A 19,977-nucleotide genomic window follows, 5' to 3' on the forward strand; every position below is an offset into this window, starting at 1 on the left:
TCTTTCTTTTTGGCTTTTGGACAAAGGCATGAGAATGCTTTGTCCAAAATGTTTTTTTTCCATGCAAATCCAGCTCAGCTACGTTTAAACCAGAATCACGTTAGCCTGACAAGTGAAAAGTTCCGTCATTGAAAGATGCAAGTTTTGCTTTTCAGATGATGCCATTACTCTGTTTCCACTTTTGCTCTTGATTGCTTGACGTGAACATTTCACTCCTTTTCATGAAGTTTCTGTAGTGTAGTGGTTATCACGTTTGCTTTACACGCGAAAGGTCCCTGGTTCGACACCGGGCAGAAACATGTGTTTGTGAGCATTTTTTCTCACACAAGACTATAGTGTTGGTTTGGGCAGCATGATTTTCACCCATTTGATTCACAATGGCCTGACAAATGAACGCATGTTCCCTGGTTGAAAAATGCCCTTTGTCCTGTTTTTAAACATTGAGGTAAACCTGTTGGCTTTGGGTGGATGATTTTGTTCAATTGCATTTAGGTATGTGTGACTGTCTTTGGTAGTACCGTGAGTTTCTGTAGTGTAGCGGTTATCACGTTCGCCTAACTCGCGAAAGGTCCCCAGTTTGACACTGGGCAGAAACATAATTTTATTGTTTGCTATCAAAGCGTTTGCCTTTCGGTCCTTGATCTTGATTGCATGCCGTGACCACAGAAGCTTTTTCCGTTTAGTTTCTGTAGTGTAGCGGTTATCACATTCGCCTCACACGCGAAAGGTCCCCGGTTCGATACCGGGCAGAAACATGTGATTTATTCTTTATTTCCAAATGCAAGATTATATTGTTGGTTTGAGCAGCATTTTTTACACCGCTACGATTTCTACGTGAGTTTGCTTTTGACAACAGTGTGTGGTTTTGACAGTTGATAGGTTATCACAATTCAAGTAACACCTGAGAGTTTTAGGGTGCAAAACTAGGCATCTACGTGCATTTTCTCTTTCTTTTTGGCTTTTGGACAAAGGCATGAGAATGCTTTGTCCAAAATGTTTTTTTTCCATGCAAATCCAGCTCAGCTACGTTTAAACCAGAATCACGTTAGCCTGACAAGTGAAAAGTTCCGTCATTGAAAGATGCAAGTTTTGCTTTTCAGATGATGCCATTACTCTGTTTCCACTTTTGCTCTTGATTGCTTGACGTGAACATTTCACTCCTTTTCATGAAGTTTCTGTAGTGTAGTGGTTATCACGTTCGCTTTACATGCGAAAGGTCCCTGGTTCGACACCGGTCAGAAACATGTGTTTGTGAGCATTTTTTCTCACACAAGGCTATACTGTTGGTTTGGGCAGCATGATTTTCACCCATTTGATTCACAATGGCCTGACAAATGAACGCATGTTCCCTGGTTGAAAAATGCCCTTTGTCCTGTTTTTAAACATTGAGGTAAACCTGTTGGATTTGGGTGGATGATTTTGTTCAAATGCATTTAGGTATGTGTGAATGTCTTTGGTAGTACCGTGAGTTTCTGTAGTGTAGCGGTAATCACGTTCGCCTAACATGCGAAAGGTCCCCAGTTCGAAGCTGGGCAGAAACATAATTTTATTGTTTGCTATCAAAGCGTTTGCCTTTCGGTCCTTGATCTTGATTGCATGCCGTGACCACAGAAGCCTTTTCCGTCTAGTTTCTGTAGTGTAGCGGTTATCACGTTCGCCTCACACGTGAAAGGTCCCCGGTTCGATACCGGGCAGAAACATGTGATATATTCTTTATTTCCAAATGCAAGATTATATTGTTGGTTTGAGCAGCATTTTTTTCCCTGCTACGATTTCTACGTGAGTTTGCTTTTGACAACAGTGTGTGGTTTTGACAGTTGATAGGTTATCACAATTCAAGTAACACCTGAGAGTTTTAGGGTGCAAAACTAGGCATCTACGTGCATTTTCTCTTTCTTTTTGGCTTTTGGACAAAGGCATGAGAATGCTTTGTCCAAAATGTTTTTTTTCCATGCAAATCCAGCTCAGCTACGTTTAAACCAGAATCACGTTAGCCTGACAAGTGAAAAGTTCCGTCATTGAAAGATGCAAGTTTTGCTTTTCAGATGATGCCATTACTCTGTTTCCACTTTTGCTCTTGATTGCTTGACGTGAACATTTCACTCCTTTTCATGAAGTTTCTGTAGTGTAGTGGTTATCACGTTCGCTTTACATGCGAAAGGTCCCTGGTTCGACACCGGTCAGAAACATGTGTTTGTGAGCATTTTTTCTCACACAAGGCTATACTGTTGGTTTGGGCAGCATGATTTTCACCCATTTGATTCACAATGGCCTGACAAATGAACGCATGTTCCCTGGTTGAAAAATGCCCTTTGTCCTGTTTTTAAACATTGAGGTAAACCTGTTGGATTTGGGTGGATGATTTTGTTCAAATGCATTTAGGTATGTGTGAATGTCTTTGGTAGTACCGTGAGTTTCTGTAGTGTAGCGGTAATCACGTTCGCCTAACATGCGAAAGGTCCCCAGTTCGAAACTGGGCAGAAACATAATTTTATTGTTTGCTATCAAAGCGTTTGCCTTTCGGTCCTTGATCTTGATTGCATGCCGTGACCACAGAAGCTTTTTCCGTCTAGTTTCTGTAGTGTAGCGGTTATCACATTCGCCTCACACGCGAAAGGTCCCCGGTTTGATACTGGGCAGAAACATGTGATTTATTCTTTATTTCCAAATGCAAGATTATATTGTTGGTTTGAGCAGCATTTTTTTCACCGCTACGATTTCTACGTGAGTTTGCTTTTGACAACAGTGTGTGGTTTTGACAGTTGATAGGTTATCACAATTCAAGTAACACCTGAGAGTTTTAGGGTGCAAAACTAGGCATCTACGTGCTTTTTCTCTTTCTTTTTGGCTTTTGGACAAAGGCATGAGAATGCTTTGTCCAAAATGTTTTTTTCCATGCAAATCCAGCTCAGCTACGTTTAAACCAGAATCACGTTAGCCTGACAAGTGAAAAGTTCCCTCATTGAAAGATGCAAGTTTTGCTTTTCAGATGATGCCATTACTCTGTTTCCACTTTTGCTCTTGATTGCTTGACGTGAACATTTCACTCCTTTTCATGAAGTTTCTGTAGTGTAGTGGTTATCACGTTCGCTTTACACGCGAAAGGTCCCTGGTTCGACACCGGGCAGAAACATGTGTTTGTGACCTTTTTTTCTCACACAAGGCTATACTGTTGGTTTGGGCAGCATGATTTTCACCCATTTGATTCACAATGGCCTGACAAATGAACGCATGTTCCCTGGTTGAAAAATGCCCTTTGTCCTGTTTTTAAACATTGAGGTAAACCTGTTGGATTTGGGTGGATGATTTTGTTCAATTGCATTTAGGTATGTGTGAATGTGTTTGGTAGTACCGTGAGTTTCTGTAGTGTAGCGGTTATCACTTCGCCTAACACGCGAAAGGTCCCCAGTTCGAAACTGGGCAGAAACATAATTTTATTGTTTGCTATCAAAGCGTTTGCCTTTCGGTCCTTGATCTTGATTGCATGCCGTGACCACAGAAGCTTTTCCCGTCTAGTTTCTGTAGTGTAGCGGTTATCACGTTCGCCTCACTCGCGAAAGGTCCCCGGTTCGATACCGGGCAGAAACGTGTGATTTATACTTTATTTCCAAATGCAAGATTATATTGTTGGTTTGAGCAGCATTTTTTTCACCGCTACGATTTCTACGTGAGTTTGCTTTTGACAACAGTGTGTGGTTTTGACAGTTGATAGGTTATCACAATTCAAGTAACACCTGAGAGTTTTAGGGTGCAAAACTAGGCATCTACGTGCATTTTCTCTTTCTTTTTGGCTTTTGGACAAAGGCATGAGAATGCTTTGTCCAAAATGTTTTTTTTCCATGCAAATCCAGCTCAGCTACGTTTAAACCAGAATCACGTTAGCCTGACAAGTGAAAAGTTCCGTCATTGAAAGATGCAAGTTTTGCTTTTCAGATGATGCCATTACTCTGTTTCCACTTTTGCTCTTGATTGCTTGACGTGAACATTTCACTCCTTTTCATGAAGTTTCTGTAGTGTAGTGGTTATCACGTTCGCTTTACACGCGAAAGGTCCCTGGTTCGACACCGGGCAGAAACATGTGTTTGTGACCTTTTTTTCTCACACAAGGCTATACTGTTGGTTTGGGCAGCATGATTTTCACCCATTTGATTCACAATGGCCTGACAAATGAACGCATGTTCCCTGGTTGAAAAATGCCCTTTGTCCTGTTTTTAAACATTGAGGTAAACCTGTTGGATTTGGGTGGATGATTTTGTTCAAATGCATTTAGGTATGTGTGAATGTAATTGGTAGTACCGTGAGTTTCTGTAGTGTAGCGGTAATCACGTTCGCCTAACATGCGAAAGGTCCCCAGTTCGAAACTGGGCAGAAACATAATTTTATTGTTTGCTATCAAAGCGTTTGCCTTTCGGTCCTTGATCTTGATTGCATGCCGTGACCACAGAAGCTTTTTCCGTCTAGTTTCTGTAGTGTAGCGGTTATCACGTTCGCCTCACACGCGAAAGGTCCCTGGTTCGATACCGGGCAGAAACATGTGATATATTCTTTATTTCCAAATGCAAGATTATATTGTTGGTTTGAGCAGCATTTTTTTCCCTGCTACGATTTCTACATGAGTTTGCTTTTGACAACAGTGTGTGGTTTTGACAGTTGATAGGTTATCACAATTCAAGTAACACCTGAGAGTTTTAGGGTGCAAAACTAGGCATCTACGTGCTTTTTCTCTTTCTTTTTGGCTTTTGGACAAAGGCATGAGAATGCTTCGTCCAAAATGTTTTTTTCCATGCAAATCCAGCTCAGCTACGTTTAAACCAGAATCACGTTAGCCTGACAAGTGAAAAGTTCCCTCATTGAAAGATGCAAGTTTTGCTTTTCAGATGATGCCATTACTCTGTTTCCACTTTTGCTCTTGATTGCTTGACGTGAACATTCCACTTCTTTTCATGAAGTTTCTGTAGTGTAGTGGTTATCACGTTCGCTTTACACGCGAAAGGTCCCTGTTTCGACACCGGGCAGAAACATGTGTTTGTGAGCATTTTTTCTCACACAAGGCTATACTGTTGGTTTGGGCAGCATGATTTTCACCCATTTGATTCACAATGGCCTGACAAATGAACGCATGTTCCCTGGTTGAAAAATGCCCTTTGTCCTGTTTTTAAACATTGAGGTAAACCTGTTGGATTTGGGTGGATGATTTTGTTCAATTGCATTTAGGTATGTGTGAATGTCTTTGGTAGTACTGTGAGTTTCTGTAGTGTAGCGGTTATCACGTTCGCCTAACTCGCGAAAGGTCCCCAGTTTGACACTGGGCAAAAACATAATTTTATTGTTTGCTATCAAAGCGTTTGCCTTTCGGTCCTTGATCTTGATTGCATGCCGTGACCACAGAAGCTTTTTCTGTCTAGTTTCTGTAGTGTAGCGGTTATCACGTTCGCCTCACACGCGAAAGGTCCCCGGTTCGATACCGGGCAGAAACATGTGATTTATTCTTTATTTCCAAATGCAAGATTATATTGTTGGTTTGAGCAGCATTTTTTTCACCGCTACGATTTCTACGTGAGTTTGCTTTTGACAACAGTGTGTGGTTTTGACAGTTGATAGGTTATCACAATTCAAGTAACACCTGAGAGTTTTAGGGTGCAAAACTAGGCATCTACATGCTTTTTCTCTTTCTTTTTGGCTTTTGGACAAAGGCATGAGAATGCTTTGTCCAAAATGTTTTTTTCCATGCAAATCCAGCTCAGCTACGTTTAAACCAGAATCACGTTAGCCTGACAAGTGAAAAGTTCCCTCATTGAAAGATGCAAGTTTTGCTTTTCAGATGATGCCATTACTCTGTTTCCACTTTTGCTCTTGATTGCTTGACGTGAACATTTCACTCCTTTTCATGAAGTTTCTGTAGTGTAGTGGTTATCACGTTTGCTTTACACGCGAAAGGTCCCTGGTTCGACACCGGGCAGAAACATGTGTTTGTGAGCATTTTTTCTCACACAAGGCTATACTGTTGGTTTGGGCAGCATGATTTTCACCCATTTTATTCACAATGGCCTGACAAATGAACGCATGTTCCCTGGTAGAAAAATGCCCTTTGTCCTGTTTTTAAACATTGAGGTAAACTTGTTGGGTTTGGGTGGATGATTTTGTTCAATTGCATTTAGGTATGTGTGAATGTCTTTGGTAGTACCGTGAGTTTCTGTAGTGTAGCGGTTATCACATTCGCCTAACTTGCGAAAGGTCCCCAGTTTGACACTGGGCAGAAACATAATTTTATTGTTTGCTATCAAAGCGTTTGCCTTTCGGTCCTTGATCTTGATTGCATGCCGTGACCACAGAAGCTTTTCCCGTCTAGTTTCTGTAGTGTAGCGGTTATCACGTTCGCCTCACACGCGAAAGGTCCCCGGTTCGATACCGGGCAGAAACATGTGATTTATTCTTTATTTCCAAATGCAAGATTATATTGTTGGTTTGAGCAGCATTTTTTTCACCGCTACGATTTCTACGTGAGTTTGCTTTTGACAACAGTGTGTGGTTTTGACAGTTGATAGGTTATCACAATTCAAGTAACACCTGAGAGTTTTAGGGTGCAAAACTAGGCATCTACGTGCTTTTTCTCTTTCTTTTTGGCTTTTGGACAAAGGCATGAGAATGCTTTGTCCAAAATGTTTTTTTCCATGCAAATCCAGCTCAGCTACGTTTAAACCAGAATCACGTTAGCCTGACAAGTGAAAAGTTCCCTCATTGAAAGATGCAAGTTTTGCTTTTCAGATGATGCCATTACTCTGTTTCCACTTTTGCTCTTGATTGCTTGACGTGAACATTTCAATCCTTTTCATGAAGTTTCTGTAGTGTAGTGGTAATCACGTTCGCTTTACACGCGAAAGGTCCCTGGTTCGACACCGGGCAGAAACATGTGTTTGTGACATTTTTTTCTCACACAAGGCTATACTGTTGGTTTGGGCAGCATGATTTTCACCCATTTGATTCACAATGGCCTGACAAATGAACGCATGTTCCCTGGTTGAAAAATGCCCTTTGTCCTGTTTTTAAACATTGAGGTAAACTTGTTGGATTTGGGTGGATGATTTTGTTCAATTGCATTTAGGTATGTGTGAATGTCTTTGGTAGTACCGTGAGTTTCTGTAGTGTAGCGGTTATCACGTTCGCCTAACTCGCGAAAGGTCCCCAGTTTGACACTGGGCAGAAACATAATTTTATTGTTTGCTATCAAAGCGTTTGCCTTTCGGTCCTTGATCTTGATTGCATGCCGTGACCACAGAAGCTTTTTCCGTCTAGTTTCTGTAGTGTAGCGGTTATCACGTTCGCCTCACACGCGAAAGGTCCCCGGTTTGATACCGGGCAGAAACATGTGATTTATTCTTTATTTCCAAATGCAAGATTATATTGTTGGTTTGAGCAGCATTTTTTTCACCGCTACGATTTCTACGTGAGTTTGCTTTTGACAACAGTGTGTGGTTTTGACAGTTGATAGGTTATCACAATTCAAGTAACACCTGAGAGTTTTAGGGTGCAAAACTAGGCATCTACGTGCATTTTCTCTTTCTTTTTGGCTTTTGGACAAAGGCATGAGAATGCTTTGTCCAAAATGTTTTTTTTCCATGCAAATCCAGCTCAGCTACGTTTAAACCAGAATCACGTTAGCCTGACAAGTGAAAAGTTCCGTCATTGAAAGATGCAAGTTTTGCTTTTCAGATGATGCCATTACTCTGTTTCCACTTTTGCTCTTGATTGCTTGACGTGAACATTTCACTCCTTTTCATGAAGTTTCTGTAGTGTAGTGGTTATCACGTTTGCTTTACACGCGAAAGGTCCCTGGTTCGACACCGGGCAGAAACATGTGTTTGTGAGCATTTTTTCTCACACAAGACTATACTGTTGGTTTGGGCAGCATGATTTTCACCCATTTGATTCACAATGGCCTGACAAATGAACGCATGTTCCCTGGTTGAAAAATGCCCTTTGTCCTGTTTTTAAACATTGAGGTAAACCTGTTGGCTTTGGGTGGATGATTTTGTTCAATTGCATTTAGGTATGTGTGACTGTCTTTGGTAGTACCGTGAGTTTCTGTAGTGTAGCGGTTATCACGTTCGCCTAACTCGCGAAAGGTCCCCAGTTTGACACTGGGCAGAAACATAATTTTATTGTTTGCTATCAAAGCGTTTGCCTTTCGGTCCTTGATCTTGATTGCATGCCGTGACCACAGAAGCTTTTTCCGTCTAGTTTCTGTAGTGTAGCGGTTATCACATTCGCCTCACACGCGAAAGGTCCCCGGTTTGATACTGGGCAGAAACATGTGATTTATTCTTTATTTCCAAATGCAAGATTATATTGTTGGTTTGAGCAGCATTTTTTTCACCGCTACGATTTCTACGTGAGTTTGCTTTTGACAACAGTGTGTGGTTTTGACAGTTGATAGGTTATCACAATTCAAGTAACACCTGAGAGTTTTAGGGTGCAAAACTAGGCATCTACGTGCTTTTTCTCTTTCTTTTTGGCTTTTGGACAAAGGCATGAGAATGCTTTGTCCAAAATGTTTTTTTCCATGCAAATCCAGCTCAGCTACGTTTAAACCAGAATCACGTTAGCCTGACAAGTGAAAAGTTCCCTCATTGAAAGATGCAAGTTTTGCTTTTCAGATGATGCCATTACTCTGTTTCCACTTTTGCTCTTGATTGCTTGACGTGAACATTTCACTCCTTTTCATGAAGTTTCTGTAGTGTAGTGGTTATCACGTTCGCTTTACACGCGAAAGGTCCCTGGTTCGACACCGGGCAGAAACATGTGTTTGTGACCTTTTTTTCTCACACAAGGCTATACTGTTGGTTTGGGCAGCATGATTTTCACCCATTTGATTCACAATGGCCTGACAAATGAACGCATGTTCCCTGGTTGAAAAATGCCCTTTGTCCTGTTTTTAAACATTGAGGTAAACCTGTTGGATTTGGGTGGATGATTTTGTTCAATTGCATTTAGGTATGTGTGAATGTCTTTGGTAGTACCGTGAGTTTCTGTAGTGTAGCGGTTATCACGTTCGCCTAACTCGCGAAAGGTCCCCAGTTTGACACTGGGCAGAAACATAATTTTATTGTTTGCTATCAAAGCGTTTGCCTTTCGGTCCTTGATCTTGATTGCATGCCGTGACCACAGAAGCTTTTTCCGTCTAGTTTCTGTAGTGTAGCGGTTATCACGTTCGCCTTACTCGCGAAAGGTCCCCAGTTTGACACTGGGCAGAAACATAATTTTATTGTTTGCTATCAAAGCGTTTGCCTTTCGGTCCTTGATCTTGATTGCATGCCGTGACCACAGAAGCTTTTTCCGTCTAGTTTCTGTAGTGTAGCGGTTATCACGTTCACCTCACACGCGAAAGGTCCCCGGTTCGATACCGGGCAGAAACATGTGATTTATTCTTTATTTCCAAATGCAAGATTATATTGTTGGTTTGAGCAGCATTTTTTTCACCGCTACGATTTCTACGTGAGTTTGCTTTTGACAACAGTGTGTGGTTTTGACAGTTGATAGGTTATCACAATTCAAGTAACACCTGAGAGTTTTAGGGTGCAAAACTAGGCATCTACGTGCTTTTTCTCTTTCTTTTTGGCTTTTGGACAAAGGCATGAGAATGCTTTGTCCAAAATGTTTTTTTCCATGCAAATCCAGCTCAGCTACGTTTAAACCAGAATCACGTTAGCCTGACAAGTGAAAAGTTCCCTCATTGAAAGATGCAAGTTTTGCTTTTCAAATGATGCCATTACTCTGTTTCCACTTTTGCTCTTGATTGCTTGACGTGAACATTTCACTCCTTTTCATGAAGTTTCTGTAGTGTAGTGGTTATCACGTTTGCTTTACACGCGAAAGGTCCCTGGTTCGACACCGGGCAGAAACATGTGTTTGTGACCTTTTTTTCTCACACAAGGCTATACTGTTGGTTTGGGCAGCATGATTTTCACCCATTTGATTCACAATGGCCTGACAAATGAACGCATGTTCCCTGGTTGAAAAATGCCCTTTGTCCTGTTTTTAAACATTGAGGTAAACCTGTTGGATTTGGGTGGATGATTTTGTTCAAATGCATTTAGGTATGTGTGAATGTCTTTGGTAGTACCGTGAGTTTCTGTAGTGTAGCGGTAATCACGTTCGCCTAACATGCGAAAGGTCCCCAGTTCGAAACTGGGCAGAAACATAATTTTATTGTTTGCTATCAAAGCGTTTGCCTTTCGGTCCTTGATCTTGATTGCATGCCGTAACCACAGAAGCTTTTTCCGTCTAGTTTCTGTAGTGTAGCGGTTATCACATTTGCCTCACACGCGAAAGGTCCCTGGTTCGATACCGGGCAGAAACATGTGATATATTCTTTATTTCCAAATGCAAGATTATATTGTTGGTTTGAGCAGCATTTTTTTCCCTGCTACGATTTCTACGTGAGTTTGCTTTTGACAACAGTGTGTGGTTTTGACAGTTGATAGGTTATCACAATTCAAGTAACACCTGAGAGTTTTAGGGTGCAAAACTAGGCATCTACGTGCTTTTTCTCTTTCTTTTTGGCTTTTGGACAAAGGCATGAGAATGCTTTGTCCAAAATGTTTTTTTCCATGCAAATCCAGCTCAGCTACGTTTAAACCAGAATCACGTTAGCCTGACAAGTGAAAAGTTCCCTCATTCAAAGATGCAAGTTTTGCTTTTCAGATGATGCCATTACTCTGTTTCCACTTTTGCTCTTGATTGCTTGACGTGAACATTTCACTCCTTTTCATGAAGTTTCTGTAGTATAGTGGTTATCACGTTCGCTTTACTCGCGAAAGGTCCCTGGTTCGACACCGGGCAGAAACATGTGTTTGTGAGCATTTTTTCTCACACAAGGCTATACTGTTGGTTTGGGCAGCATGATTTTCACCCATTTGATTCACAATGGCCTGACAAATGAACGCATGTTCCCTGGTTGAAAAATGCCCTTTGTCCTGTTTTTAAACATTGAGGTAAACCTGTTGGCTTTGGGTGGATGATTTTGTTCAATTGCATTTAGGTATGTGTGACTGTCTTTGGTAGTACCGTGAGTTTCTGTAGTGTAGCGGTTATCACGTTCGCCTAACACGCGAAAGGTCCCCAGTTCGAAACTGGGCAGAAACATAATTCTATTGTTTGCTATCAAAGCGTTTGCCTTTCGGTCCTTGATCTTGATTGCATGCCGTGACCAGAGAAGCTTTTTACGTCTAGTTTCTGTAGTGTAGCGGTTATCACAATTACCTCACACGCGAAAGGTCCCCGGTTCGATAACGGGCAGAAACATGTGATTTATTCTTTATTTCCAAATGCAAGATTATATTGTTGGTTTGAGCAGCATTTTTTTCACCGCTACGATTTCTACGTGAGTTTGCTTTTGACAACAGTGTGTGGTTTTGACAGTTGATAGGTTATCACAATTCAAGTAACACCTGAGAGTTTTAGGGTGCAAAGCTAGGCATCTACGTGCTTTTTCTCTTTCTTTTTGGCTTTTGGACAAAGGCATGAGAATGCTTTGTCCAAAATGTTTTTTTCCATGCAAATCCAGCTCAGCTACGTTTAAACCAGAATCACGTTAGCCTGACAAGTGAAAAGTTCCCTCATTGAAAGATGCAAGTTTTGCTTTTCAGATGATGCCATTACTCTGTTTCCACTTTTGCTCTTGATTGCTTGACGTGAACATTTCACTGCTTTTCATGAAGTTTCTGTAGTGTAGTGGTTATCACGTTCGCTTTACACGCGAACGGTCCCCGGTTTGACACCGGGCAGAAACATGTGTTTGTGAGCATTTTTTCTCACACAAGGCTATACTGTTGGTTTGGGCAGCATGATTTTCACCCATTTGATTCACAATGGCCTGACAAATGAACGCATGTTCCCTGGTTGAAAAATGCCCTTTGTCCTGTTTTTAAACATTGAGGTAAACCTGTTGGATTTGGGTGGATGATTTTGTTCAATTGCATTTAGGTATGTGTGAATGTCTTTGGTAGTACCGTGAGTTTCTGTAGTGTAGCGGTTATCACGTTCGCCTAACTCGCGAAAGGTCCCCAGTTTGACACTGGGCAGAAACATAATTTTATTGTTTGCTATCAAAGCGTTTGCCTTTCGGTCCTTGATCTTGATTGCATGCCGTGACCACAGAAGCTTTTTCCGTCTAGTTTCTGTAGTGTAGCGGTTATCACGTTCGGCTCTCACGCGAAAGGTCCCCGGTTCGATACCGGGCAGAAACATGTGATTTATTCTTTATTTCCAAATGCAAGATTATATTGTTGGTTTGAGCAGCATTTTTTTCACCGCTACGATTTCTACGTGAGTTTGCTTTTGACAACAGTGTGTGGTTTTGACAGTTGATAGGTTATCACAATTCAAGTAACACCTGAGAGTTTTAGGGTGCAAAACTAGGCATCTACGTGCTTTTTCTCTTTCTTTTTGGCTTTTGGACAAAGGCATGAGAATGCTTTGTCCAAAATGTTTTTTTTCCATGCAAATCCAGCTCAGCTACGTTTAAACCAGAATCACGTTAGCCTGACAAGTGAAAAGTTCCGTCATTGAAAGATGCAAGTTTTGCTTTTCAGATGATGCCATTACTCTGTTTCCACTTTTGCTCTTGATTGCTTGACGTGAACATTTCACTCCTTTTCATGAAGTTTCTGTAGTGTAGTGGTTATCACGTTCGCTTTACACGCGAAAGGTCCCTGGTTCGACACCGGGCAGAAACATGTGTTTGTGACCTTTTTTTCTCACACAAGGCTATACTGTTGGTTTGGGCAGCATGATTTTCACCCATTTGATTCACAATGGCCTGACAAATGAACGCATGTTCCCTGGTTGAAAAATGCCCTTTGTCCTGTTTTTAAACATTGAGGTAAACCTGTTGGATTTGGGTGGATGATTTTGTTCAAATGCATTTAGGTATGTGTGAATGTCTTTGCTAGTACCGTGAGTTTCTGTAGTGTAGCGGTAATCACGTTCGCCTAACATGCGAAAGGTCCCCAGTTCGAAACTGGGCAGAAACATAATTTTATTGTTTGCTATCAAAGCGTTTGCCTTTCGGTCCTTGATCTTGATTGCATGCCGTGACCACAGAAGCTTTTTCCGTCTAGTTTCTGTAGTGTAGCGGTTATCACAATTACCTCACACGCGAAAGGTCCCCTGTTCGATACCGGGCAGAAACATGTGATTTATTCTTTATTTCCAAATGCAAGATTATATTGTTGGTTTGAGCAGCATTTTTTTCCCTGCTACGATTTCTACGTGAGTTTGCTTTTGACAACAGTGTGTGGTTTTGACAGTTGATAGATTATCACAATTCAAGTAACACCTGAGAGTTTTAGGGTGCAAAGCTAGGCATCTACGTGCTTTTTCTCTTTCTTTTTGGCTTTTGGACAAAGGCATGAGAATGCTTTGTCCAAAATGTTTTTTTTCCATGCAAATCCAGCTCAGCTACGTTTAAACCAGAATCACGTTAGCCTGACAAGTGAAAAGTTCCCTCATTGAACGATGCAAGTTTTGCTTTTCAGATGATGCCATTACTCTGTTTCCACTTTTGCTCTTGATTGCTTGACGTGAACATTTCACTGCTTTTCATGAAGTTTCTGTAGTGTAGTGGTTATCACGTTCGCTTTACACGCGAACGGTCCCCGGTTCGACACCGGGCAGAAACATGTGTTTGTGAGCATTTTTTCTCACACAAGGCTATACTGTTGGTTTGGGCAGCATGATTTTCACCCATTTGATTCACAATGGTCTGACAAATGAACGCATGTTCCCTGGTTGAAAAATGCCCTTTGTCCTGTTTTTAAACATTGAGGTAAACTTGTTGGTTTTGGGTGGATGATTTTGTTCAATTGCATTTAGGTATGTGTGAATGTCTTTTGTAGTACCGTGAGTTTCTGTAGTGTAGCGGTTATCACGTTTGCTTAACACGCGAAAGGTCCCCAGTTCGAAACTGGGCAGAAACATAATTTTATTGTTTGCTATCAAAGAGTTTGCCTTTCGGTCCTTCATCTTGATTGCATGCCATGACCACAGAAGCTTTTCCCGTCTACTTTCTGTAGTGTAGCGGTTATCACGTTCACCTCACAAGCGAAAGGTCCCCGGTTCGATACTGGGCAGAAACATGTGATTTATTCTTTATTTCCAAATGCAAGATTATATTGCTGGTTTGAGCAGCATTTTTTTCACCGCTACGATTTCTACGTGAGTTTGCTTTTGACAACAGTGTGTGGTTTTGACAGTTGATAGGTTATCACAATTCAAGTAACACCTGAGAGTTTTAGGGTGCAAAACTAGGCATCTACGTGCTTTTTCTATTTCTTTTTGGCTTTTGGACAAAGGCATGAGAATGCTTTGTCCAAAATGTTTTTTTCCATGCAAATCCAGCTCAGCTACGTTTAAACCAGAATCACGTTAGCCTGACAAGTGAAAAGTTCCCTCATTGAAAGATGCAAGTTTTGCTTTTCAGATGATGCCATTACTCTGTTTCCACTTTTGCTCTTGATTGCTTGACGTGAACATTTCACTCCTTTTCATGAAGTTTCTGTAGTGTAGCGGTTATCACGTTCGCTTTACACGCGAAAGGTCCCTGGTTCGACACTGGGCAGGAACATGTGTTTTTGAGTATTTTTTCTCACACAAGGCTATACTGTTGGTTTGGGCAGCATGATTTTCACCCATTTGATTCACAATGGCCTGACAAATGAACGCATGTTCCCTGGTTGAAAAATGCCCTTTGTCCTGTTTTTAAACATTGAGGTAAACCTGTTGGATTTGGGTGGATGATTTTGTTCAATTGCATTTAGGTATGTGTGAATGTCTTTGGTAGTACCGTGAGTTTCTGTAGTGTAGCGGTTATCACGTTCGCCTAACTCGCGAAAGGTCCCCAGTTTGACACTGGGCAAAAACATAATTTTATTGTTTGCTATCAAAGCGTTTGCCTTTCGGTCCTTGATCTTGATTGCATGCCGTGACCACAGAAGCTTTTTCCGTCTAGTTTCTGTAGTGTAGCGGTTATCACGTTCGCCTCACACGCGAAAGGTCCCCGGTTCGATAACGGGCAGAAACATGTGATTTATTCTTTATTTCCAAATGCAAGATTATATTGTTGGTTTGAGCAGCATTTTTTTCCCTGCTACGATTTCTACGTGAGTTTGCTTTTGACAACAGTGTGTGGTTTTGACAGTTGATAGGTTATCACAATTCAAGTAACACCTGAGAGTTTTAGGGTGCAAAACTAGGCATCTACGTGCTTTTTCTCTTTCTTTTTGGCTTTTGGACAAAGGCATGAGAATGCTTTGTCCAAAATGTTTTTTTCCATGCAAATCCAGCTCAGCTACGTTTAAACCAGAATCACGTTAGCCTGACAAGTGAAAAGTTCCCTCATTCAAAGATGCAAGTTTTGCTTTTCAGATGATGCCATTACTCTGTTTCCACTTTTGCTCTTGATTGCTTGACGTGAACATTTCACTCCTTTTCATGAAGTTTCTGTAGTATAGTGGTTATTACGTTTGCTTTACACGCGAAAGGTCCCTGGTTCGACACCGGGCAGAAACATGTGTTTGTGAGCATTTTTTCTCACACAAGGCTATACTGTTGGTTTGGGCAGCATGATTTTCACCCATTTGATTCACAATGGCCTGACAAATGAACGCATGTTCCCTGGTTGAAAAATGCCCTTTGTCCTGTTTTTAAACATTGAGGTAAACCTGTTGGCTTTGGGTGGATGATTTTGTTCAATTGCATTTAGGTATGTGTGACTGTCTTTGGTAGTACCGTGAGTTTCTGTAGTGTAGCAGTTATCACGTTCGCCTAACACGCGAAAGGTCCCCAGTTCGAAACTGGGCAGAAACATAAATCTATTGTTTGCTATCAAAGCGTTTGCCTTTCGGTCCTTGATCTTGATTGCATGCCGTGACCACAGAAGCTTTTTACATCTAGTTTCTGTAGTGTAGCGGTTATCACAATTACCTCACACGCGAAAAGTCCCCGGTTCGATAACGGGCAGAAACATGTGATTTATTCTTTATTTCCAAATGCAAGATTATATTGTTGGTTTGAGCAGCATTTTTTTCACCGCTACGATTTCTACGTGAGTTTGCTTTTGACAACAGTGTGTGGTTTTGACAGTTGATAGATTATCACAATTCAAGTAACACCTGAGAGTTTTAGGGTGCAAAGCTAGGCATCTACGTGCTTTTTCTCTTTCTTTTTGGCTTTTGGACAAAGGCATGAGAATGCTTTGTCCAAAATGTTTTTTTTCCATGCAAATCCAGCTCAGCTACGTTTAAACCAGAATCACGTTAGCCTGACAAGTGAAAAGTTCCCTCATTGAACGATGCAAGTTTTGCTTTTCAGATGATGCCATTACTCTGTTTCCACTTTTGCTCTTGATTGCTTGACGTGAACATTTCACTGCTTTTCATGAAGTTTCTGTAGTGTAGTGGTTATCACGTTCGCTTTACACGCGAACGGTCCCCGGTTCGACACCGGGCAGAAACATGTGTTTGTGAGCATTTTTTCTCACACAAGGCTATACTGTTGGTTTGGGCAGCATGATTTTCACCCATTTGATTCACAATGGTCTGACAAATGAACGCATGTTCCCTGGTTGAAAAATGCCCTTTGTCCTGTTTTTAAACATTGAGGTAAACTTGTTGGTTTTGGGTGGATGATTTTGTTCAATTGCATTTAGGTATGTGTGAATGTCTTTTGTAGTACCGTGAGTTTCTGTAGTGTAGCGGTTATCACGTTTGCTTAACACGCGAAAGGTCCCCAGTTCGAAACTGGGCAGAAACATAATTTTATTGTTTGCTATCAAAGAGTTTGCCTTTCGGTCCTTCATCTTGATTGCATGCCATGACCACAGAAGCTTTTCCCGTCTACTTTCTGTAGTGTAGCGGTTATCACGTTCACCTCACAAGCGAAAGGTCCCCGGTTCGATACCGGGCAGAAACATGTGATTTATTCTTTATTTCCAAATGCAAGATTATATTGCTGGTTTGAGCAGCATTTTTTTCACCGCTACGATTTCTACGTGAGTTTGCTTTTGACAACAGTGTGTGGTTTTGACAGTTGATAGGTTATCACAATTCAAGTAACACCTGAGAGTTTTAGGGTGCAAAACTAGGCATCTACGTGCTTTTTCTCTTTCTTTTTGGCTTTTGGACAAAGGCATGAGAATGCTTTGTCCAAAATGTTTTTTTCCATGCAAATCCAGCTCAGCTACGTTTAAACCAGAATCACGTTAGCCTGACAAGTGAAAAGTTCCCTCATTGAAAGATGCAAGTTTTGCTTTTCAGATGATGCCATTACTCTGTTTCCACTTTTGCTCTTGATTGCTTGACGTGAACATTTCACTCCTTTTCATGAAGTTTCTGTAGTGTAGCGGTTATCACGTTCGCTTTACACGCGAAAGGTCCCTGGTTCGACACTGGGCAGGAACATGTGTTTTTGAGTATTTTTTCTCACACAAGGCTATACTGTTGGTTTGGGCAGCATGATTTTCACCCATTTGATTCACAATGGCCTGACAAATGAACGCATGTTCCCTGGTTGAAAAATGCCCTTTGTCCTGTTTTTAAACATTGAGGTAAACCTGTTGGATTTGGGTGGATGATTTTGTTCAATTGCATTTAGGTATGTGTGAATGTCTTTGGTAGTAACGCGAGTTTCTGTAGTGTAGCGGTTATCACGTTCGCCTAACTCGCGAAAGGTCCCCAGTTTGACACTGGGCAGAAACATAATTTTATTGTTTGCTATCAAAGCGTTTGCCTTTCGGTCCTTGATCTTGATTGCATGCCGTGACCACAGAAGCTTTTTCCGTCTAGTTTCTGTAGTGTAGCGGTTATCACGTTCGCCTCACACGCGAAAGGTCCCCGGTTCGATACCGGGCAGAAACGTGATTTATTCTTTATTTCCAAATGCAAGATTATATTGTTGGTATGAGCAGCATTTTTTTCACCGCTACGATTTCTACGTGAGTTTGCTTTTGACAACAGTGTGTGGTTTTGACAGTTGATAGGTTATCACAATTCAAGTAACACCTGAGAGTTTTAGGGTGCAAAGCTAGGCATCTACGTGCTTTTTCTCTTTCTTTTTGGCTTTTGGACAAAGGCATGAGAATGCTTTGTCCAAAATGTTTTTTTCCATGCAAATCCAGCTCAGCTACGTTTAAACCAGAATCACGTTAGCCTGACAAGTGAAAAGTTCCCTCATTGAACGATGCAAGTTTTGCTTTTCAGATGATGCCATTACTCTGTTTCCACTTTTGCTCTTGATTGCTTGACGTGAACATTTCACTGCTTTTCATGAAGTTTCTGTAGTGTAGTGGTTATCACTTTCGCTTTATACGCGAAAGGTCCCTGGTTCGACACTGGGCAGAAACATGTGTTTATGACCTTTTTTTCTCACACAAGGCTATACTGTTGGGTTGGGCAGCATGATTTTCACCCATTTGATTCACAATGGCCTGACAAATGAACGCATGTTCCCTGGTTGAAAAATGCCCTTTGTCCTGTTTTTAAACATTGAGGTAAACCTGTTGGATTTGGGTGGATGATTTTGTTCAAATGCATTTAGGTATGTGTGAATGTCTTTTGTAGTACCGTGAGTTTCTGTAGTGTAGCGGTAATCACGTTCGCCTAACATGCGAAAGGTCCCCAGTTCGAAACTGGGCAGAAACTTAATTTTATTGTTTGCTATCAAAGCGTTTGCCTTTCGGTCCTTGATCTTGATTGCATGCCATGACCACAGAAGCTTTTCCCGTCTACTTTCTGAAGTGTAGCGGTTATCACGTTCGCCTCACACGCGAAAGGTCCCCGGTTCGATACCGGGCAGAAACATGTGATATATCGTTTATTTCCAAATGCAAGATTATATTGTTGGTTTGAGCAGCATTTTTTTCCCTGCTACGATTTCTACGTGAGTTTGCTTTTGACAACAGTGTGTGGTTTTGACAGTTGATAGGTTATCACAATTCAAGTAACACCTGAGAGTTTTAGGGTGCAAAACTAGGCATCTACGTGCTTTTTCTCTTTCTTTTTGGCTTTTGGACAAAGGCATGAGAATGCTTTGTCCAAAATGTTTTTTTCCATGCAAATCCAGCTCAGCTACGTTTAAACCAGAATGACGTTAGCCTGACAAGTGAAAAGTTCCCTCATTCAAAGATGCAAGTTTTGCTTTTCAGATGATGCCATTACTCTGTTTCCACTTTTGCTCTTGATTGCTTGACGTGAACATTTCACTCCTTTTCATGAAGTTTCTGTAGTGTAGTGGTTATCACGTTCGCTTTACACGCGAAAGGTCCCTGGTTCGACACCGGGCAGAAACATGTGTTTGTGAGCATTTTTTCTCACACAGGGCTATACTGTTGGTTTGGGCAGCATGATTTTCACCCATTTGATTCACAATGGCCTGACAAATGAACGCATGTTCCCTGGTTGAAAAATGCCCTTTGTCCTGTTTTTAAACATTGAGGTAAACCTGTTGGCTTTGGGTGGATGATTTTGTTCAATTGCATTTAGGTATGTGTGACTGTCTTTGGTAGTACCGTGAGTTTCTGTAGTGTAGCGGTTATCACGTTCGCCTAACACGCGAAAGGTCCCCAGTTCGAAACTGGGCAGAAACATAATTCTATTGTTTGCTATCAAAGCGTTTGCCTTTCGGTCCTTGATCTTGATTGCATGCTGTGACCACAGAAGCTTTTTACGTCTAGTTTCTGTAGTGTAGCAGTTATCACGTTCGCCTCACACGCGAAAGGTCCCCGGTTCGATACCGGGCAGAAACATGTGATTTATTCTTTATTTCCAAATGCAAGATTATATTGTTGGTTTGAGCAGCATTTTTTTCACCGCTACGATTTCTACGTGAGTTTGCTTTTGACAACAGTGTGTGGTTTTGACAGTTGATAGGTTATCACAATTCAAGTAACACCTGAGAGTTTTAGGGTGCAAAACTAGGCATCTA

At 41.3% G+C, this 19,977-nt stretch overlaps 57 non-coding genes across 57 annotated transcripts; all 57 read left to right on the forward strand.

Annotated features, from left to right (window-relative positions):
• The first annotated feature begins 226 nt into the window (after nucleotides 1–226).
• TRNAV-UAC (transfer RNA valine (anticodon UAC)) lies at nucleotides 227–299 on the forward strand. Its single transcript has one exon. It is a non-coding gene; the product is annotated as a tRNA-Val (tRNA).
• Nucleotides 300–523: 224 nt separating this feature from the next.
• Nucleotides 524–596, forward strand: TRNAV-AAC (transfer RNA valine (anticodon AAC)). The gene has a single exon. It is a non-coding gene; the product is annotated as a tRNA-Val (tRNA).
• Nucleotides 597–682: 86 nt separating this feature from the next.
• On the forward strand, nucleotides 683–755 carry TRNAV-CAC (transfer RNA valine (anticodon CAC)). The gene has a single exon. It is a non-coding gene; the product is annotated as a tRNA-Val (tRNA).
• A 416-nt stretch (nucleotides 756–1,171) lies between these two features.
• TRNAV-UAC (transfer RNA valine (anticodon UAC)) lies at nucleotides 1,172–1,244 on the forward strand. The gene has a single exon. It is a non-coding gene; the product is annotated as a tRNA-Val (tRNA).
• Nucleotides 1,245–1,468: 224 nt separating this feature from the next.
• TRNAV-AAC (transfer RNA valine (anticodon AAC)) lies at nucleotides 1,469–1,541 on the forward strand. Its single transcript has one exon. It is a non-coding gene; the product is annotated as a tRNA-Val (tRNA).
• Nucleotides 1,542–1,627: 86 nt separating this feature from the next.
• On the forward strand, nucleotides 1,628–1,700 carry TRNAV-CAC (transfer RNA valine (anticodon CAC)). Its single transcript has one exon. It is a non-coding gene; the product is annotated as a tRNA-Val (tRNA).
• Nucleotides 1,701–2,116: 416 nt separating this feature from the next.
• Nucleotides 2,117–2,189, forward strand: TRNAV-UAC (transfer RNA valine (anticodon UAC)). Its single transcript has one exon. It is a non-coding gene; the product is annotated as a tRNA-Val (tRNA).
• Nucleotides 2,190–2,413: 224 nt separating this feature from the next.
• Nucleotides 2,414–2,486, forward strand: TRNAV-AAC (transfer RNA valine (anticodon AAC)). The gene has a single exon. It is a non-coding gene; the product is annotated as a tRNA-Val (tRNA).
• Nucleotides 2,487–2,572: 86 nt separating this feature from the next.
• TRNAV-CAC (transfer RNA valine (anticodon CAC)) lies at nucleotides 2,573–2,645 on the forward strand. The gene has a single exon. It is a non-coding gene; the product is annotated as a tRNA-Val (tRNA).
• A 415-nt stretch (nucleotides 2,646–3,060) lies between these two features.
• Nucleotides 3,061–3,133, forward strand: TRNAV-UAC (transfer RNA valine (anticodon UAC)). The gene has a single exon. It is a non-coding gene; the product is annotated as a tRNA-Val (tRNA).
• Nucleotides 3,134–3,357: 224 nt separating this feature from the next.
• Nucleotides 3,358–3,429, forward strand: TRNAV-AAC (transfer RNA valine (anticodon AAC)). The gene has a single exon. It is a non-coding gene; the product is annotated as a tRNA-Val (tRNA).
• Nucleotides 3,430–3,515: 86 nt separating this feature from the next.
• On the forward strand, nucleotides 3,516–3,588 carry TRNAV-CAC (transfer RNA valine (anticodon CAC)). Its single transcript has one exon. It is a non-coding gene; the product is annotated as a tRNA-Val (tRNA).
• A 416-nt stretch (nucleotides 3,589–4,004) lies between these two features.
• Nucleotides 4,005–4,077, forward strand: TRNAV-UAC (transfer RNA valine (anticodon UAC)). Its single transcript has one exon. It is a non-coding gene; the product is annotated as a tRNA-Val (tRNA).
• A 224-nt stretch (nucleotides 4,078–4,301) lies between these two features.
• On the forward strand, nucleotides 4,302–4,374 carry TRNAV-AAC (transfer RNA valine (anticodon AAC)). The gene has a single exon. It is a non-coding gene; the product is annotated as a tRNA-Val (tRNA).
• An 86-nt stretch (nucleotides 4,375–4,460) lies between these two features.
• TRNAV-CAC (transfer RNA valine (anticodon CAC)) lies at nucleotides 4,461–4,533 on the forward strand. The gene has a single exon. It is a non-coding gene; the product is annotated as a tRNA-Val (tRNA).
• A 415-nt stretch (nucleotides 4,534–4,948) lies between these two features.
• Nucleotides 4,949–5,021, forward strand: TRNAV-UAC (transfer RNA valine (anticodon UAC)). The gene has a single exon. It is a non-coding gene; the product is annotated as a tRNA-Val (tRNA).
• Nucleotides 5,022–5,404: 383 nt separating this feature from the next.
• On the forward strand, nucleotides 5,405–5,477 carry TRNAV-CAC (transfer RNA valine (anticodon CAC)). The gene has a single exon. It is a non-coding gene; the product is annotated as a tRNA-Val (tRNA).
• Nucleotides 5,478–5,892: 415 nt separating this feature from the next.
• TRNAV-UAC (transfer RNA valine (anticodon UAC)) lies at nucleotides 5,893–5,965 on the forward strand. Its single transcript has one exon. It is a non-coding gene; the product is annotated as a tRNA-Val (tRNA).
• A 224-nt stretch (nucleotides 5,966–6,189) lies between these two features.
• Nucleotides 6,190–6,262, forward strand: TRNAV-AAC (transfer RNA valine (anticodon AAC)). The gene has a single exon. It is a non-coding gene; the product is annotated as a tRNA-Val (tRNA).
• Nucleotides 6,263–6,348: 86 nt separating this feature from the next.
• Nucleotides 6,349–6,421, forward strand: TRNAV-CAC (transfer RNA valine (anticodon CAC)). The gene has a single exon. It is a non-coding gene; the product is annotated as a tRNA-Val (tRNA).
• Nucleotides 6,422–6,836: 415 nt separating this feature from the next.
• Nucleotides 6,837–6,909, forward strand: TRNAV-UAC (transfer RNA valine (anticodon UAC)). The gene has a single exon. It is a non-coding gene; the product is annotated as a tRNA-Val (tRNA).
• Nucleotides 6,910–7,133: 224 nt separating this feature from the next.
• TRNAV-AAC (transfer RNA valine (anticodon AAC)) lies at nucleotides 7,134–7,206 on the forward strand. Its single transcript has one exon. It is a non-coding gene; the product is annotated as a tRNA-Val (tRNA).
• An 86-nt stretch (nucleotides 7,207–7,292) lies between these two features.
• Nucleotides 7,293–7,365, forward strand: TRNAV-CAC (transfer RNA valine (anticodon CAC)). The gene has a single exon. It is a non-coding gene; the product is annotated as a tRNA-Val (tRNA).
• Nucleotides 7,366–7,781: 416 nt separating this feature from the next.
• TRNAV-UAC (transfer RNA valine (anticodon UAC)) lies at nucleotides 7,782–7,854 on the forward strand. The gene has a single exon. It is a non-coding gene; the product is annotated as a tRNA-Val (tRNA).
• A 224-nt stretch (nucleotides 7,855–8,078) lies between these two features.
• Nucleotides 8,079–8,151, forward strand: TRNAV-AAC (transfer RNA valine (anticodon AAC)). Its single transcript has one exon. It is a non-coding gene; the product is annotated as a tRNA-Val (tRNA).
• Nucleotides 8,152–8,237: 86 nt separating this feature from the next.
• On the forward strand, nucleotides 8,238–8,310 carry TRNAV-CAC (transfer RNA valine (anticodon CAC)). The gene has a single exon. It is a non-coding gene; the product is annotated as a tRNA-Val (tRNA).
• A 415-nt stretch (nucleotides 8,311–8,725) lies between these two features.
• On the forward strand, nucleotides 8,726–8,798 carry TRNAV-UAC (transfer RNA valine (anticodon UAC)). The gene has a single exon. It is a non-coding gene; the product is annotated as a tRNA-Val (tRNA).
• A 224-nt stretch (nucleotides 8,799–9,022) lies between these two features.
• On the forward strand, nucleotides 9,023–9,095 carry TRNAV-AAC (transfer RNA valine (anticodon AAC)). Its single transcript has one exon. It is a non-coding gene; the product is annotated as a tRNA-Val (tRNA).
• An 86-nt stretch (nucleotides 9,096–9,181) lies between these two features.
• On the forward strand, nucleotides 9,182–9,254 carry TRNAV-UAC (transfer RNA valine (anticodon UAC)). The gene has a single exon. It is a non-coding gene; the product is annotated as a tRNA-Val (tRNA).
• Nucleotides 9,255–9,340: 86 nt separating this feature from the next.
• Nucleotides 9,341–9,413, forward strand: TRNAV-CAC (transfer RNA valine (anticodon CAC)). Its single transcript has one exon. It is a non-coding gene; the product is annotated as a tRNA-Val (tRNA).
• A 415-nt stretch (nucleotides 9,414–9,828) lies between these two features.
• TRNAV-UAC (transfer RNA valine (anticodon UAC)) lies at nucleotides 9,829–9,901 on the forward strand. Its single transcript has one exon. It is a non-coding gene; the product is annotated as a tRNA-Val (tRNA).
• A 224-nt stretch (nucleotides 9,902–10,125) lies between these two features.
• Nucleotides 10,126–10,198, forward strand: TRNAV-AAC (transfer RNA valine (anticodon AAC)). The gene has a single exon. It is a non-coding gene; the product is annotated as a tRNA-Val (tRNA).
• An 86-nt stretch (nucleotides 10,199–10,284) lies between these two features.
• TRNAV-CAC (transfer RNA valine (anticodon CAC)) lies at nucleotides 10,285–10,357 on the forward strand. Its single transcript has one exon. It is a non-coding gene; the product is annotated as a tRNA-Val (tRNA).
• Nucleotides 10,358–10,772: 415 nt separating this feature from the next.
• Nucleotides 10,773–10,845, forward strand: TRNAV-UAC (transfer RNA valine (anticodon UAC)). The gene has a single exon. It is a non-coding gene; the product is annotated as a tRNA-Val (tRNA).
• Nucleotides 10,846–11,069: 224 nt separating this feature from the next.
• Nucleotides 11,070–11,142, forward strand: TRNAV-AAC (transfer RNA valine (anticodon AAC)). Its single transcript has one exon. It is a non-coding gene; the product is annotated as a tRNA-Val (tRNA).
• Nucleotides 11,143–11,716: 574 nt separating this feature from the next.
• Nucleotides 11,717–11,789, forward strand: TRNAV-UAC (transfer RNA valine (anticodon UAC)). The gene has a single exon. It is a non-coding gene; the product is annotated as a tRNA-Val (tRNA).
• A 224-nt stretch (nucleotides 11,790–12,013) lies between these two features.
• Nucleotides 12,014–12,086, forward strand: TRNAV-AAC (transfer RNA valine (anticodon AAC)). Its single transcript has one exon. It is a non-coding gene; the product is annotated as a tRNA-Val (tRNA).
• A 575-nt stretch (nucleotides 12,087–12,661) lies between these two features.
• Nucleotides 12,662–12,734, forward strand: TRNAV-UAC (transfer RNA valine (anticodon UAC)). The gene has a single exon. It is a non-coding gene; the product is annotated as a tRNA-Val (tRNA).
• Nucleotides 12,735–12,958: 224 nt separating this feature from the next.
• Nucleotides 12,959–13,031, forward strand: TRNAV-AAC (transfer RNA valine (anticodon AAC)). Its single transcript has one exon. It is a non-coding gene; the product is annotated as a tRNA-Val (tRNA).
• Nucleotides 13,032–13,606: 575 nt separating this feature from the next.
• Nucleotides 13,607–13,679, forward strand: TRNAV-UAC (transfer RNA valine (anticodon UAC)). The gene has a single exon. It is a non-coding gene; the product is annotated as a tRNA-Val (tRNA).
• A 224-nt stretch (nucleotides 13,680–13,903) lies between these two features.
• Nucleotides 13,904–13,976, forward strand: TRNAV-AAC (transfer RNA valine (anticodon AAC)). Its single transcript has one exon. It is a non-coding gene; the product is annotated as a tRNA-Val (tRNA).
• A 574-nt stretch (nucleotides 13,977–14,550) lies between these two features.
• Nucleotides 14,551–14,623, forward strand: TRNAV-UAC (transfer RNA valine (anticodon UAC)). Its single transcript has one exon. It is a non-coding gene; the product is annotated as a tRNA-Val (tRNA).
• A 383-nt stretch (nucleotides 14,624–15,006) lies between these two features.
• Nucleotides 15,007–15,079, forward strand: TRNAV-CAC (transfer RNA valine (anticodon CAC)). Its single transcript has one exon. It is a non-coding gene; the product is annotated as a tRNA-Val (tRNA).
• A 415-nt stretch (nucleotides 15,080–15,494) lies between these two features.
• Nucleotides 15,495–15,567, forward strand: TRNAV-UAC (transfer RNA valine (anticodon UAC)). Its single transcript has one exon. It is a non-coding gene; the product is annotated as a tRNA-Val (tRNA).
• A 224-nt stretch (nucleotides 15,568–15,791) lies between these two features.
• Nucleotides 15,792–15,864, forward strand: TRNAV-AAC (transfer RNA valine (anticodon AAC)). Its single transcript has one exon. It is a non-coding gene; the product is annotated as a tRNA-Val (tRNA).
• A 575-nt stretch (nucleotides 15,865–16,439) lies between these two features.
• Nucleotides 16,440–16,512, forward strand: TRNAV-UAC (transfer RNA valine (anticodon UAC)). The gene has a single exon. It is a non-coding gene; the product is annotated as a tRNA-Val (tRNA).
• Nucleotides 16,513–16,736: 224 nt separating this feature from the next.
• TRNAV-AAC (transfer RNA valine (anticodon AAC)) lies at nucleotides 16,737–16,809 on the forward strand. The gene has a single exon. It is a non-coding gene; the product is annotated as a tRNA-Val (tRNA).
• An 86-nt stretch (nucleotides 16,810–16,895) lies between these two features.
• Nucleotides 16,896–16,968, forward strand: TRNAV-CAC (transfer RNA valine (anticodon CAC)). The gene has a single exon. It is a non-coding gene; the product is annotated as a tRNA-Val (tRNA).
• Nucleotides 16,969–17,383: 415 nt separating this feature from the next.
• On the forward strand, nucleotides 17,384–17,456 carry TRNAV-UAC (transfer RNA valine (anticodon UAC)). The gene has a single exon. It is a non-coding gene; the product is annotated as a tRNA-Val (tRNA).
• A 224-nt stretch (nucleotides 17,457–17,680) lies between these two features.
• On the forward strand, nucleotides 17,681–17,753 carry TRNAV-AAC (transfer RNA valine (anticodon AAC)). Its single transcript has one exon. It is a non-coding gene; the product is annotated as a tRNA-Val (tRNA).
• An 86-nt stretch (nucleotides 17,754–17,839) lies between these two features.
• Nucleotides 17,840–17,912, forward strand: TRNAV-CAC (transfer RNA valine (anticodon CAC)). The gene has a single exon. It is a non-coding gene; the product is annotated as a tRNA-Val (tRNA).
• A 413-nt stretch (nucleotides 17,913–18,325) lies between these two features.
• On the forward strand, nucleotides 18,326–18,398 carry TRNAI-UAU (transfer RNA isoleucine (anticodon UAU)). Its single transcript has one exon. It is a non-coding gene; the product is annotated as a tRNA-Ile (tRNA).
• A 224-nt stretch (nucleotides 18,399–18,622) lies between these two features.
• TRNAV-AAC (transfer RNA valine (anticodon AAC)) lies at nucleotides 18,623–18,695 on the forward strand. Its single transcript has one exon. It is a non-coding gene; the product is annotated as a tRNA-Val (tRNA).
• Nucleotides 18,696–18,787: 92 nt separating this feature from the next.
• Nucleotides 18,788–18,854, forward strand: TRNAV-CAC (transfer RNA valine (anticodon CAC)). The gene has a single exon. It is a non-coding gene; the product is annotated as a tRNA-Val (tRNA).
• Nucleotides 18,855–19,269: 415 nt separating this feature from the next.
• TRNAV-UAC (transfer RNA valine (anticodon UAC)) lies at nucleotides 19,270–19,342 on the forward strand. The gene has a single exon. It is a non-coding gene; the product is annotated as a tRNA-Val (tRNA).
• Nucleotides 19,343–19,566: 224 nt separating this feature from the next.
• Nucleotides 19,567–19,639, forward strand: TRNAV-AAC (transfer RNA valine (anticodon AAC)). The gene has a single exon. It is a non-coding gene; the product is annotated as a tRNA-Val (tRNA).
• An 86-nt stretch (nucleotides 19,640–19,725) lies between these two features.
• On the forward strand, nucleotides 19,726–19,798 carry TRNAV-CAC (transfer RNA valine (anticodon CAC)). Its single transcript has one exon. It is a non-coding gene; the product is annotated as a tRNA-Val (tRNA).
• Nucleotides 19,799–19,977: the final 179 nt, after the last annotated feature.

The sequence above is a fragment of the Phyllobates terribilis genome, unplaced genomic scaffold (genome assembly GCF_046119375.1).
Source record: "Phyllobates terribilis strain yellow unplaced genomic scaffold, ASM4611937v1 Scaffold_3__8_contigs__length_932513732, whole genome shotgun sequence".
NCBI classification, from domain to species: Eukaryota; Metazoa; Chordata; class Amphibia; order Anura; family Dendrobatidae; genus Phyllobates; species Phyllobates terribilis.